General features: G+C 35.5%; 1 non-coding gene across 1 annotated transcript; it reads right to left on the reverse strand.

Moving 5' to 3' along the window:
• Nucleotides 1–8,270: 8,270 nt before the first annotated feature.
• LOC139903401 (small nucleolar RNA R71) lies at nt 8,271–8,377 on the reverse strand. Its single transcript, XR_011778222.1, has one exon. It is a non-coding gene; the product is annotated as a small nucleolar RNA R71 (small nucleolar RNA).
• Between the last annotated feature and the right edge of the window lie 4,866 nt (nt 8,378–13,243).

Consider the following 13,243-nt stretch of genomic DNA (forward strand, 5'->3'; position numbering starts at 1 on the left):
GGCAATGACAATATAGGTGTCGTAGTTAGCTTTTTCTTCAATAACTGAAACGCTTTCTCTTGTTCATCATTCCATTCAAATTTCTTCCCTTTATGCGTTAATGCAGTCAAGGGTTTTGCTATTCTGGAAAAGTCTTGGATGAACCTTCTGTAGTAACCAGCTAGTCCTAAAAACTGGCGTATGTGTTTCGGAGTTTTCGGGGTTTCCCACTTTTCAACAGTTTCTATCTTTGCCGGATCCACCTTAATACCTTCTTTGTTCACTATGTGACCGAGGAATTGAACTTCTTCCAACCAAAATGCACACTTTGAAAACTTAGCGTACAATTCTTCCTTCCTCAATACTTCTAACACCTTTCTCAAATGTTCACCGTGTTCTTGGTCATTCTTTGAGTAAATAAGTATGTCATCAATGAAAACAATGACAAACTTGTCAAGGTATGGTCCACACACTCGGTTCATAAGGTCCATGAACACAGCTGGTGCATTAGTTAAACCAAACGGCATGACCATAAACTCGTAATGACCGTAACGTGTTCTGAAAGCAGTCTTTGGAATATCATCTTCTTTCACCCGCATTTGATGATACCCGGAACGTAAGTCAATCTTTGAATAAACAGACGAGCCTTGTAGTTGATCAAATAAGTCATCGATTCTCGGTAGTGAGTAGCGGTTCTTGATGGTAAGTTTGTTCAACTCTCGGTAGTCGATACACAACCTGAATGTACCATCTTTCTTCTTGACAAACAAAACAGGAGCTCCCCACGGTGATGTGCTTGGTCGAATGAAACCACGCTCTAAAAGTTCTTGTAATTGGCTTTGCAGTTCTTTCATCTCGCTGGGTGCGAGTCTGTAAGGAGCACGAGCTATTGGTGCAGCTCCTGGTACAAGATCTATTTGAAATTCAACGGATCGATGTGGGGGTAATCCCGGTAATTCTTTCAGAAATACATCGGGAAATTCTTTTGCGTCGGGAACATCATTGATGCTCTTTTCTTCAGTTTGTACTTTCTCGACGTGTGCTAGAATAGCATAGCAACCTTTTCTTATTAGTTTTTGTGCCTTCAAATTACTAATAAGATGTAGCTTCGTGTTGCCCTTTTCTCCGTACACCATTAAGGGTTTTCCTTTTTCTCGTATAATGCGAATTGCATTTTTGTAACAAACGATCTCTGCTTTCACTTCTTTCAACCAGTCCATACCGATTATCACATCAAAACACCCTAACTCTACTGGTATCAAATCAATCTTAAATGTTTCGCTAACCAGTTTAATTTCTCGATTCCGACATATATTATCTGCTGAAATTAATTTACCATTTGCTAATTCGAGTAAAAATTTACTATCCAAAGGCGTCAATGGACAACTTAATTTAGCACAAAAATCTCTACTCATATAGCTTCTATCCGCACCCGAATCAAATAAAACGTAAGCAGATTTATTGTCAATAAGAAACGTACCCGTAACAAGCTCCGGGTCTTCCTGTGCCTCTGTCGCATTAATATTGAAAACTCTTCCGCGGCCTTGTCCATTCGTGTTCTCCTGGTTCGGACAATTTCTAATAATGTGGCCCGGTTTTCCACATTTATAACAAACTACATTGGCATAACTTGCTCCGACACTACTTGCTCCGCCATTACTCGTTCCGACACCATTTGTTCCTTTCGTTCTATTAACCCCTGGTCCGTAGACCTCACACTTCGCTGCGCTATGACCATTTCTTTTACACTTGTTGCAAAATTTGGTACAGAACCCCGAGTGATACTTTTCACACCTTTGGCATAGCTGCTTCTGATTGTTGTTGTTGTTGCGGTTATTATTGTTGTTGGGATGATTGTTGTAGTTGCTGTTGTTGTTGTTGTTGTTGTTGGGCCATTTGTTGTAGTTGCGATTGATGTTGCAATTGTTGGGATAATTGTTGCGATTATTGTTGTAATTGTTGTTGTTGTTGTATTGGTGATTCTTATCACCGTTTTCCTCCCACTTTCTTTTGACTTGCTTCACATTGGCCTCTTCAGCAGTCTGTTCTTTAATTCCTTCTTCAATCTGGTTCACTAGTTTGTGAGCCATTCTACATGCCTGTTGTATGGAGGCGGGCTCGTGTGAACTTATATCTTCTTGGATTCTTTCCGGTAATCCTTTCATAAACGCGTCGATCTTCTCTTCCTCATCTTCGAATGCTCCCGGACACAATAGGAACAATTCTGTGAATCGTCTTTCGTACGTGGTAATATCAAATCCTTGGGTTCGTAACCCTCTAAGTTCTGTCTTGAGCTTATTGACCTCGGTTCTGGGACGGTACTTCTCGTTCATCAAGTGCTTGAATGCTGACCACGGTAGTGCGTACGCATCGTCTTGTCCCACTTGCTCTAGATAGGTATTCCACCATGTTAACGCAGAACCTGTGAAGGTATGCGTAACGTACTTCACTTTATCCTCTTCAGTACACTTACTTATGGCAAACACCGATTCGACCTTCTCGGTCCACCGTTTCAATCCGATCGGTCCTTCGGTTCCATCAAATTCCAAAGGTTTGCAGGCAGTGAATTCTTTGTAGGTGCATCCTACACGATTTCCTGTACTGCTAGATCCAAGGTTATTGTTGGTATGTAGCACAGCCTGTACTGCGGCTATGTTTGAAGCTAGAAAAGTACGGAATTCCTCTTCATTCATATTCACGGTGTGTCGAGTAGTCGGTGCCATTTCCTTTAAAATAGTCAAATGGAACAAGTTAATCATACAGAATATTAAGAGTAGTTAATAGTATTTCGTAGCATAATATGAACTCATTTATAAATGCTTTTTCTTCATATTAGCGTTTTATAAGTTTAAATTCGGGTAGTACCTACCCGTTAAGTTCATACTTAGTAGCTAATATACAATTCAACTACTACAATTCTATATGAAAAACTGATTATAATAATATTTCGCGTTCAAACTTTTACACAATATTTTACAAACTTACAATACCGCTTATTTTACATATAGCATGAAATATAGCACACAATAAATTTGATACAAGATGGTTGTGAAGATAATTCTAGCTAGTACACAAGTCGTTCAGCAAAGGCAATAAAGACACGTAATTCATACGTCCAGAAACAAGTCATGCATTCTGGTTTTACTTGGATTACTTCCCATCCTTGGTCTTGTGGAACATAACCGTTATGGCTGTTGATAAGACAGCGTGTTGTAACGTCGTCAAAGGGACGAGGGTTACGTAATGTCCAACAGTCCCGTAAAAATCTAAAAACCTCATTTCTTACCCCAATTACCGACTCCGTCACTTGTGGGAATGTTTTGTTTAATAGTTGTAGGCCGATGTTCTTGTTCTCACTTTGGTGAAAAGCGAACATTACTAATCCGTAAGCATAACATGCTTCTTTATGTTGCATGTTAGCCGCTTTTTCTAAATCATGAAGTCCAATATTCGGATATATTGAGTCAAAATAATTTCTTAACCCATTGTGTAAAATAGCATTTGGGTTCCCCGCAATATATGCGTCAAAGTAAACACATCGTAACCTATGGATTTCCCAATGTGATATCCCCCATCTTTCGAACGAAAGCCTTTTATAAACCAAGGCATTCTTGGAACGTTCTTCGAATGTCTTACAAACTGATCTCGCCTTAAATAGTTGTGCCGAAGAATTCTGACCGACTCTAGACAAGATTTCATCAATCATGTCTCCGGGTAGGTCTCTTAAAATATTGGGTTGTCTATCCATTTTGTGTTTTTATACTGTAAAATAGACAAGAGTTAGATTCATAAAAAAAATACTTATTAATACAAGCAATTTTTACATATATCATAAAGCATAAGCACACTATATTACATATATTACACCACACGAATACAACTATCTTATTCCGACTCGCTTGTTTCTTCTTCTTCGGTTTTGGTTCGTTTTGCCAAGTTTCTAGGGATATATGATGTTCCCCTAATACGAGCTGTCGTTTTCCACATTGGTTTAGAAAAACCTGGTGGTTTAGAGGTTCCCGGGTCATTGTTACAACTTAAGGACTTCGGGGGTTGACGATACATATAAAGTTCATCGGGGTTGGAATTAGATTTCTCTATTTTTATGCCCTTTCCCTTATTATTTTCTTTTGCCTTTTTAAATTCAGTTGGGGTAATTTCTATAACATCATCGGAATTCTCGTCAGAATCCGATTCATCGGAGAATTGGTAATCCTCCCAATATTTTGCTTCCTTAGCGGAAACACCATTGACCATAATTAACCTTGGTCGGTTGGTTGAGGATTTTCTTTTACTTAACCGTTTTATTATTTCCCCCACCGGTTCTATTTCTTCATCCGGTTCCGATTCTTCTTCCGGTTCCGATTCTTCTTCTTGTTTCGATTCTTCTTCCGGTTCCTCTTCGGGAACTTGTGAATCAGTCCACGAATCATTCCAATTTACATTTGACTCTTCATTATTATTAGGTGAGTCAATGGGACTTGTTCTAGAGGTAGACATCTATCACATAATATCAAACGCGTTAAGAGATTAATATATCACATAATATTCACATGTTAAAAATATATAGTTTCCAACAAAATTTGTTAAGCAATCATTTTTCAAGTAAACACGGTCGAAGTCTAGACTCACTAATGCATCCTAAAAAACTCGATAAGACACACTAATGCAAAATTCTAGTTCTCTAAGACCAACGCTCGGATACCAACTGAAATGTCCCGTTCTTATTGATTAAAAACGTTCCATATTAATTGATTTCGTTGCGAGGTTTTGACCTCTATATGAGACGTTTTTCAAAGACTGCATTCATTTTTAAAACAAGCCATAACCTTTATTTCATAAATAAAGGTTTAAAAAGCTTTACGTAGATTATGAAATAATGATAATCTAAAATATCCTGTTTACACACGACCATTACATAATGGTTTACAATACAAATATGTTACATCAATCAGTTTCTTGAATGCAGTTTTTACACAATATCATACAAAGATGGACTCCAAATCTTGTCCATATTTTAGTATGCAACAGCGGAAGCTCTTAAAACGTCAACAAAAATGTTGGTGAGTTATAGGTTTAACCTATATATATCAAATCGTAACAATAGACCACAAGATTTTATATTTCAATACACATCCCATACATAGAGATAAAAATCATTCATATGGTGAACACCTGGTAATCGACATTAACAAGATGCATATATAAGAATATCCCCATCATTCCGGGACACCCTTCGGATATGATATAAATTTCGAAGTACTAAAGCATCCGGTACTTTGGATGGGGTTTGTTAGGCCCAATAGATCTATCTTTAGGATTCGCGTCAATTAGGGTGTCTGTTCCCTAATTCTTAGATTACCAGACTTAATAAAAAGGGGCATATTCGATTTCGATAATTCAACCATAGAATGTAGTTTCACGTACTTGTGTCTATTTTGTAAATCATTTATAAAACCTGCATGTATTCTCATCCCAAAAATATTAGATTTTAAAAGTGGGACTATAACTCACTTTCACAGATTTTTTTACTTCGTCGAGAAGTAAGACTTGGCCACTGTTAATTCACGAACCTATAACAATATATACATATATATTAAAGTATGTTCAAAATATATTTACAACACTTTTAATATATTTTGATGTTTTAAGTTTATTAAGTCAGCTGTCCTCGTTAGTAACCTACAACTACTTGTCCACAGTTAGATGTACAGAAATAAATCGATAAATATTATCTTGAATCAATCCACGACCCAGTGTATACGTATCTCAGTATTGATCACAACTCAAACTATATATATTTTGGAATCAACCTCAACTCTGTATAGCTAACTCCAACATTCACATATAGAGTGTCTATGGTTGTTCCGAAATATATATAGATGTGTCGACATGATAGGTCGAAACATTGTATATGTGTCTATGGTATCTCAAGATTATATAATATACAATACAAGTTGATTAAGTTATGGTTGGAATAGATTTGTTACCAATTTTCACGTAGCTAACATGAGAAAAATTATCCAATCTTGTTTTACCCATAACTTCTTCATTTTAAATCCGTTTTGAGTGAATCAAATTGCTATGGTTTCATATTGAACTCTATTTTATGAATCTAAACAGAAAAAGTATAGGTTTATATTCGTAAAAATAAGTTACAAGTCGTTTTTATAAAGGTAGTCATTTCAGTCGAAAGAACGACGTCTAGATGACCATTTTAGAAAACATACTTCCACTTTGAGTTTAACCATAATTTTTGGATATAGTTTCATGTTCATAATAAAAATCATTTTCTCAGAATAACAACTTTTAAATCAAAGTTTATCATAGTTTTTAATTAACTAACCCAAAACAGCCCGCGGTGTTACTACGACGGCGTAAATCCGGTTTTACGGTGTTTTTCGTGTTTCCAGGTTTTAAATCATTAAGTTAGCATATCATATAGATATAGAACATGTGTTTAGTTAATTTTAAAAGTCAAGTTAGAAGGATTAACTTTTGTTTGAGAACAAGTTTAGAATTAACTAAACTATGTTCTAGTGATTACGAGTTTAAACCTTCGAATAAGATAGTTTTATATATATGAATCGAATGATGTTATGAACATCATTACTACCTCAAGTTTAGTAGGTAAACCTACTGGAAGTGACAAGAAATGATCTAGCTTCAAAGGATCTTGGATGGCTTGAAAGTTCTTGAAGTAGGATCATGACACAAAAACAAGTTCAAGTAAGATTTTTACTCGAATTAAGATAGTTTATAGTTATAGAAATTGAATAAAAGTTTGAATATGAATATTACCTTGAATAAGAAAGATAACCTACTGTATATAAAAAGGTTTCTTGATCTTAGATGATTACTTGGAATGGATTAGAAAGCTTGGAAGTAAATTAGTAAACTTGAAGGGATTTTTGAAGTGTTCTTGAAGTGTTCTTCCTATGATGATTATAGCTTGATTCTTGAAGTGATTTTTGATGAAGATGATGATTAACTACTGGAAAAATACGTTCATAATAGTGTGTGAGTGTTGAGAGAGAATTAGAAAGAGAATTGGAAGTGAAATGGAGTGAATGATGAGTGGTAATTGGTGAGTGGTGAGTGGGGTTAAAAGGAGTTCTAGTTAGTTGACTAGCTCATGGTAGAAGTTAAAATTGATTAGTCATACATGACATAATCGAGAGTGGTATCCCATGCTAGTTCCTATTGGTATATACCCATAGTAAGTACGTTTTGAAGCTGTGTATAATACGGGTAAGAATACGACTAGAATTCTTGATGAAAGAAAAGAATGGGAAAGTAACTGTAACCATTTTCGTTAAGTATGAGTGTTTTGATATATGTCTTGAAGTCTTCCAAAAGTATTTTAATACATCTAAATACACTACATGTATATACATTTTAACTGAGTCGTTAAGTCATCGTTAGTCGTTACATGTAAGTGTTGTTTTGAAACCTTTAAGTTAACGATCTCAATTAATGTTGTTAACCCATTGTTTATTATATCTAATGAGATGTTAAATTATTATATTATCATGATATTATGATATATTAATATATCTTAATATGATATATATACATTTAAATGTCGTTACATATATGTCTCGTTTCGAAATCCTTAAGTTAGTAGTCTTGTTTATATGTATATAACTCATTGTTAATATACTTATGGAGATACTTACTTATCATAATCTCATGTTAACCATATGTATATCCATATATATATCGTCATGTCATTTTTACAAGTTTTAACGTTCGTGAATCGCCGGTCAACTTGGGTGGTCAATTGTCTATATGAAACATTTTCAATTAATCAAGTCTTAACAAGTTTGATTGCTTAACATGTTGGAAACATTTAATCATGTAAATATCAATCTCAATTAATATATATAAACATGGAAAAGTTCGGGTCACTACATCTGGAACCTTTACGTATGGAAGACCGAATGAGAGCTAAACGCACTGGCCAAGGTCACGCAATTACTCATCCAGACATTAATGCGCCAGATTATGAAATCAAAGGACAAATTCTACACATGGTGACTAATCAATGCCAATTTAGTGGTGCGCCGAAGGAAGATCCAAATGAACATCTTCGTACCTTTAATAGGATCTGCACTCTATTTAAAATAAGAGAAGTTGAGGATGAACAGATATATCTCATGTTATTTCCCTGGAATTTAAAGGGAGAAGCTAAAGATTGGTTGGAATCGTTACCTGAAGGGGCGATTGATACATGGGACGTTTTAGTTGAAAAATTTCTTAAACAATTCTTTCCGGCATCTAAAGCCGTAAGACTTCAAGGAGAAATTGTTACGTTTACACAGAAACCAAATGAAATTCTATATGAGGCATGGACAAGATTTGGAAAGTTATTAAGAGGATGTCCGCAACATGGTTTAGACACCTGTCAAATAGTACAAATATTCTACCAAGGATGCGACATCACTACAAGAAAAGACATCGATATAGCAGCTGGTGGTTCTATTATGAAAAAAACCGAAACTGATGCTTATAAAATTATTGATAACACTGCTTCCCACTCACATGAGTGGCACCAAGAAAAAGATATCGTTAGATCATCTAAAGCAGCTAGAGCCGATTCTAGCCATGACTTAGATTCCATTTCCACAAAGATAGATGCTGTGGAGAGACGAATGGAAAAGATGACTAAGGATATTCACTCAATACGAATTAGTTGTGAGCAGTGTGGAGGACCACATTTGACAAAAGATTGTCTCAGTATTGAATTAACAATGGAACAAAGAAAAAATATTTCATACATAAACCAAAGGCCTGGAAATAATTATCAGAATAATTATCAACCGCCAAGACCGATTTACAATCAAAACCAGAACTATAACCGAAATATTCCATACAACAACCAACAAGGTCCTAGCAATCAACAAGTGTCCAACAATAATTACAATCAGCAAAGACCTAATTTTCAAAACAAACCACCACAACCCGATGATAAAAAGCCAAATTTAGAAGATATGATGACGAAGCTAGTTGAAACTCAAACGCAGTTTTTCACATCTCAGAAACAAACAAATGAACAAAATGCTCAAGCATTTAGAAATCAACAAGCTTCTATTCAAAACTTGGAACAAGAAGTAAGTAACCTAGCAAGGTTAATAGGTGAAAGAAAACCGGGAAGTTTACCTAGTGATACAAATGCAAACCCCCGGAATGAAACAGCTAAAGCTATTACCACAAGAAGTGGTACAACACTTAAACCACCTGAAATACCTGTAAATTCTGATGAAGCTATTCCTACTCCACAAGAACCACAACCTGATCAAGATAAGGAAAAAGAACCGGTAGTTGAAAAGGTTAATGAAGATAACACAGTTAAGGCTAAACCTTATGTTAAACATACCAACCACCACTTCCTTACCCGAGTAAAATGAAGAAAGAGAAACTTGAAGCCGAGCAATCCAAATTCTTGGATATGTTTAAACAGATAAATGTAAATCTTCCTTTCATTGATGTGATTTCAGGAATGCCTAGATATGCTAAATTCTTGAAAGATCTGATCACGAATAGAAAGAAAATGGAAGAACTCTCGGCTGTTACTATGAACGCTAATTGTTCAGCAGTGCTGTTGAATAAGATACCAAAAAAATTATCTGATCCAGGAAGTTTCACAATTCCATGTTTTCTGGGTAGTCTTAGTTCAATAGAAGCATTAGCAGACTTAGGTGCTAGTATAAATCTAATGCCGTATTCACTATACGCTAAACTAGACCTTGGAGAATTGACACCAACCAGAATAAGTATACAACTAGCCGATAGATCAATAAAATATCCTAGAGTGATAATGGAGAACATGCTAGTTAAAGTTGGTACTTTAGTATTTCCAGTAGATTTTGTTGTTCTGGACATGGAAGAAGATTCTCAAGTTCCTCTCATATTAGGAAGACTGTTCTTAAACACGGCTAAAGCAATGATAGACGTGTTTGGTAAGAAATTGACCCTAAGTATAGAGGACGAGAGTGTTACCTGTTCAGTTGATAGAGCAATGCAACAACCGCAATCTGCAGATGATACATGTTATTATATTCAAACTATAGATTCACATGCAGAATTGTTAGAAGAATTTCCAGAATTACAAAGAACAGGAGAATGTTCTTTAGGAGAAGGAACTGAACAAATTGATGAAGCTGAAATGTTAGCTACACTTATAGCTAATGGATATGAACCAACAACAGAAGAAATTCAAATGCTAAAAGAAGAAGACATATATCGATATAAATCATCGATAGAAGAACCACCGAAATTAGAGTTAAAGCCACTTCCAAACCATTTGGAATACGCTTATTTACATGGTGAATCTGAATTACCTGTAATAATATCGTCTTCTCTTACTAAAAATGAAAAATCTCAACTCATTTCTGTGTTGAAAGCTCATAAACCAGCCATTGCATGGAAGATTCATGATATTAAAGGAATAAGTCCTTCGTATTGCACACATAAAATCCTTATGGAAGAAGGTCATAAAACGTATGTGCAACGCCAACGAAGACTAAATCCTAATATGCAAGATGTAGTTAAAAAAGAAATTATTAAACTGCTATATGCAGGTTTAATTTATCCAATCTCTGATAGTCCATGGGTAAGCCCAGTTCAATGCGTGCCTAAGAAGGGTGGCATGACTGTCATTACAAATGAGAAAAATGAGCTTATTCCTACTAGGACTGTAACAGGATGGCGTGTGTGTATTGATTATAGAAAATTAAATGACGCCACCAGAAAAGATCACTTTCCCTTACCTTTCATTGATCAAATGTTGGAAAGATTAGCCGGAAATAGTTACTATTGTTTTCTTGATGGATTTTCCGGATATTTTCAAATTCCAATAGCACCCGAAGATCAAGAGAAAACCACATTCACGTGCCCTTATGGTACTTTTGCTTACAAACGCATGCCATTTGGACTTTGCAACGCCCCTGCAACCTTTCAAAGGTGCATGATGGTGATTTTTCATGACATGATAGAAGAATGCATGGAAGTTTTCATGGATGAATTTTCAGTCTTCAGTGATACATTTGAATCATGTCTAGTTAATCTGGAACGAATGCTTATTAGATGCGAACAATCAAATCTAGTACTTAATTGGGAGAAATGCCATTTCATGGTTAAAGAAGGCATCGTTTTTGGTCATAAAATTTCGAAGGAAGGAATTGAAGTGGATAGAGCTAAAGTAGATGTAATTGCTAAACTTCCACATCCCACCAATGTTAGAGGAGTTAGGAGTTTTCTAGGGCATGCCGGTTTTTACTGACGTTTCATAAAAGATTTTTCTAAAATTGCCACTCCTATGAATAAACTCCTAGAAAAGGATGCTCCATTCATCTTTTCAGATGAATGTATCAAATCTTTTAATATTCTTAAAGAGAAACTCACTAATGCGCCGATCATGATAACACAAAATTGGAATCTACCATTTTAACTAATGTGCGATGCAAGTGATTTTGCAATGGGAGCCGTTTTAGGACAAAGGATTGAAAAACGATTTCAACCTATTTATTACGCTAGTAAGACGTTACAAGGAGCACAAACAAATTACACAACTACTGAAAAAGAACTCCTTGCTATTGTCTTTGCTTTTGACAAATTTTGATCATATCTCGTTCTAGCAAAAACGGTGGTCTATACCGACCATTCTGCTCTTAGATACCTATTTTCGAAACAAGATGCCAAACCAAGATTAATTCGTTGGATCTTACTCTTACAAGAGTTCGATATTGAAATCCGAGATAAAAAAGGAGCAGAAAATCTCGTCGCTGATCATCTTTCTCGTCTTGAAAATCCTGAATTAGAAGTTCTAAATAAATCGGCCATACAAGACAACTTTCCTGATGAATATCTATTGAAGATAGATTATAATGAAATTCCATGGTTTGCAGACTATGCAAACTACTTAGTATGTGGATTCCTTGAAAAAGGATTATCGTACCAAAAACGAAAGAAATTCTTTAGTGATATAAAACACTATTTTTGGGAAGATCCACATCTGTTTAAAAGTTGTCCAGATGGAATAATACGCCGATGTGTATTCGGAGATGAAGCTAGTAAAATTTTAAACCATTGTCACACAGGACCAACAGGAGGGCATTATGGGCCTCAACTAACAGCAAGAAAAGTTTATAAAGCTGGATTCTATTGGCCTACAATTTATAAAGACGCACACCTTCTTTGCAAATCCTGTAATGCTTGTCAAAGGGCCGGAAAAATAAGTCAACGTGATGAAATGCCACAAAATGTCATTCAAGTATGTGAAGTATTTGACATTTGGGGTATTGACTTTATGGGTCCATTTCCAAAATCTCATAATAATCTCTACATTCTCGTTGCCATTGATTATGTATCTAAATGGGCGGAAGCACAAGCTCTCCCAACTAATGATGCACGAGTTGTAGTCAACTTTTTAAAACATCTTTTTGTAAGGTTTGGAACACCGAAAGCTTTAATAAGTGATCGGGGTACTCATTTCTGTAATAATCAACTTGAGAAAGTTCTTAAAAGATATGGAGTAACTCATAAAATCTCCACTGCTTATCATCCACAAACAAGTGGACAAGTTGAAAATACCAACCGAGCTTTAAAACGTATTCTAGAGAAAACCGTAGGATCAAATCCAAAGGAATGGTCCATTAAATTGGAGGATGCACTCTGGGCTTTTAGAACAGCCTACAAAACTCCAATTGGAACCACACCTTTTTGACTCGTTTATGGAAAAGCATGTCATCTTCCAGTAGAAATTGAACACAAAGCATTTTGGGCTTTGAAGACATGTAATCTTGATTTACATGAAGCTGGACGTCTACGATTAAGTCAACTAAACGAATTAGAAGAATTAAGACATGAAGCATACGAAAATTCATTAATCTATAAAGAAAGAACGAAGAAATGGCATGATAAAAGAATCAGAAGTTTAAAAGAATTTAAAGAAGGAGACAGAGTTCTTCTTTTCAATTCACGATTCAAGCTATTTCCTGGAAAATTGAAATCAAGATGGTCTGGACCATTCATAGTCAAAAGAGTTTTCCCATACGGAACGATAGAATTAATAAATTCAAATGGGATTGAATTTAAAGTTAATGGTCACAGAGTTAAACACTACATAGATAGTCCGATGGAATTTGACAATGAAGTTAATCACAATTTCGATACCACAGCTAACTACGTGTAGGGAGAATCAAGTCTTTAAAGGATAATATGTATTTCTGTTAGAGTTAGATTGTCTGTTTTCGTGTAGTTC

Source organism: Rutidosis leptorrhynchoides, chromosome 3 (genome assembly GCF_046630445.1).
Source record: "Rutidosis leptorrhynchoides isolate AG116_Rl617_1_P2 chromosome 3, CSIRO_AGI_Rlap_v1, whole genome shotgun sequence".
Lineage (NCBI taxonomy): Eukaryota > Viridiplantae > Streptophyta > Magnoliopsida > Asterales > Asteraceae > Rutidosis > Rutidosis leptorrhynchoides.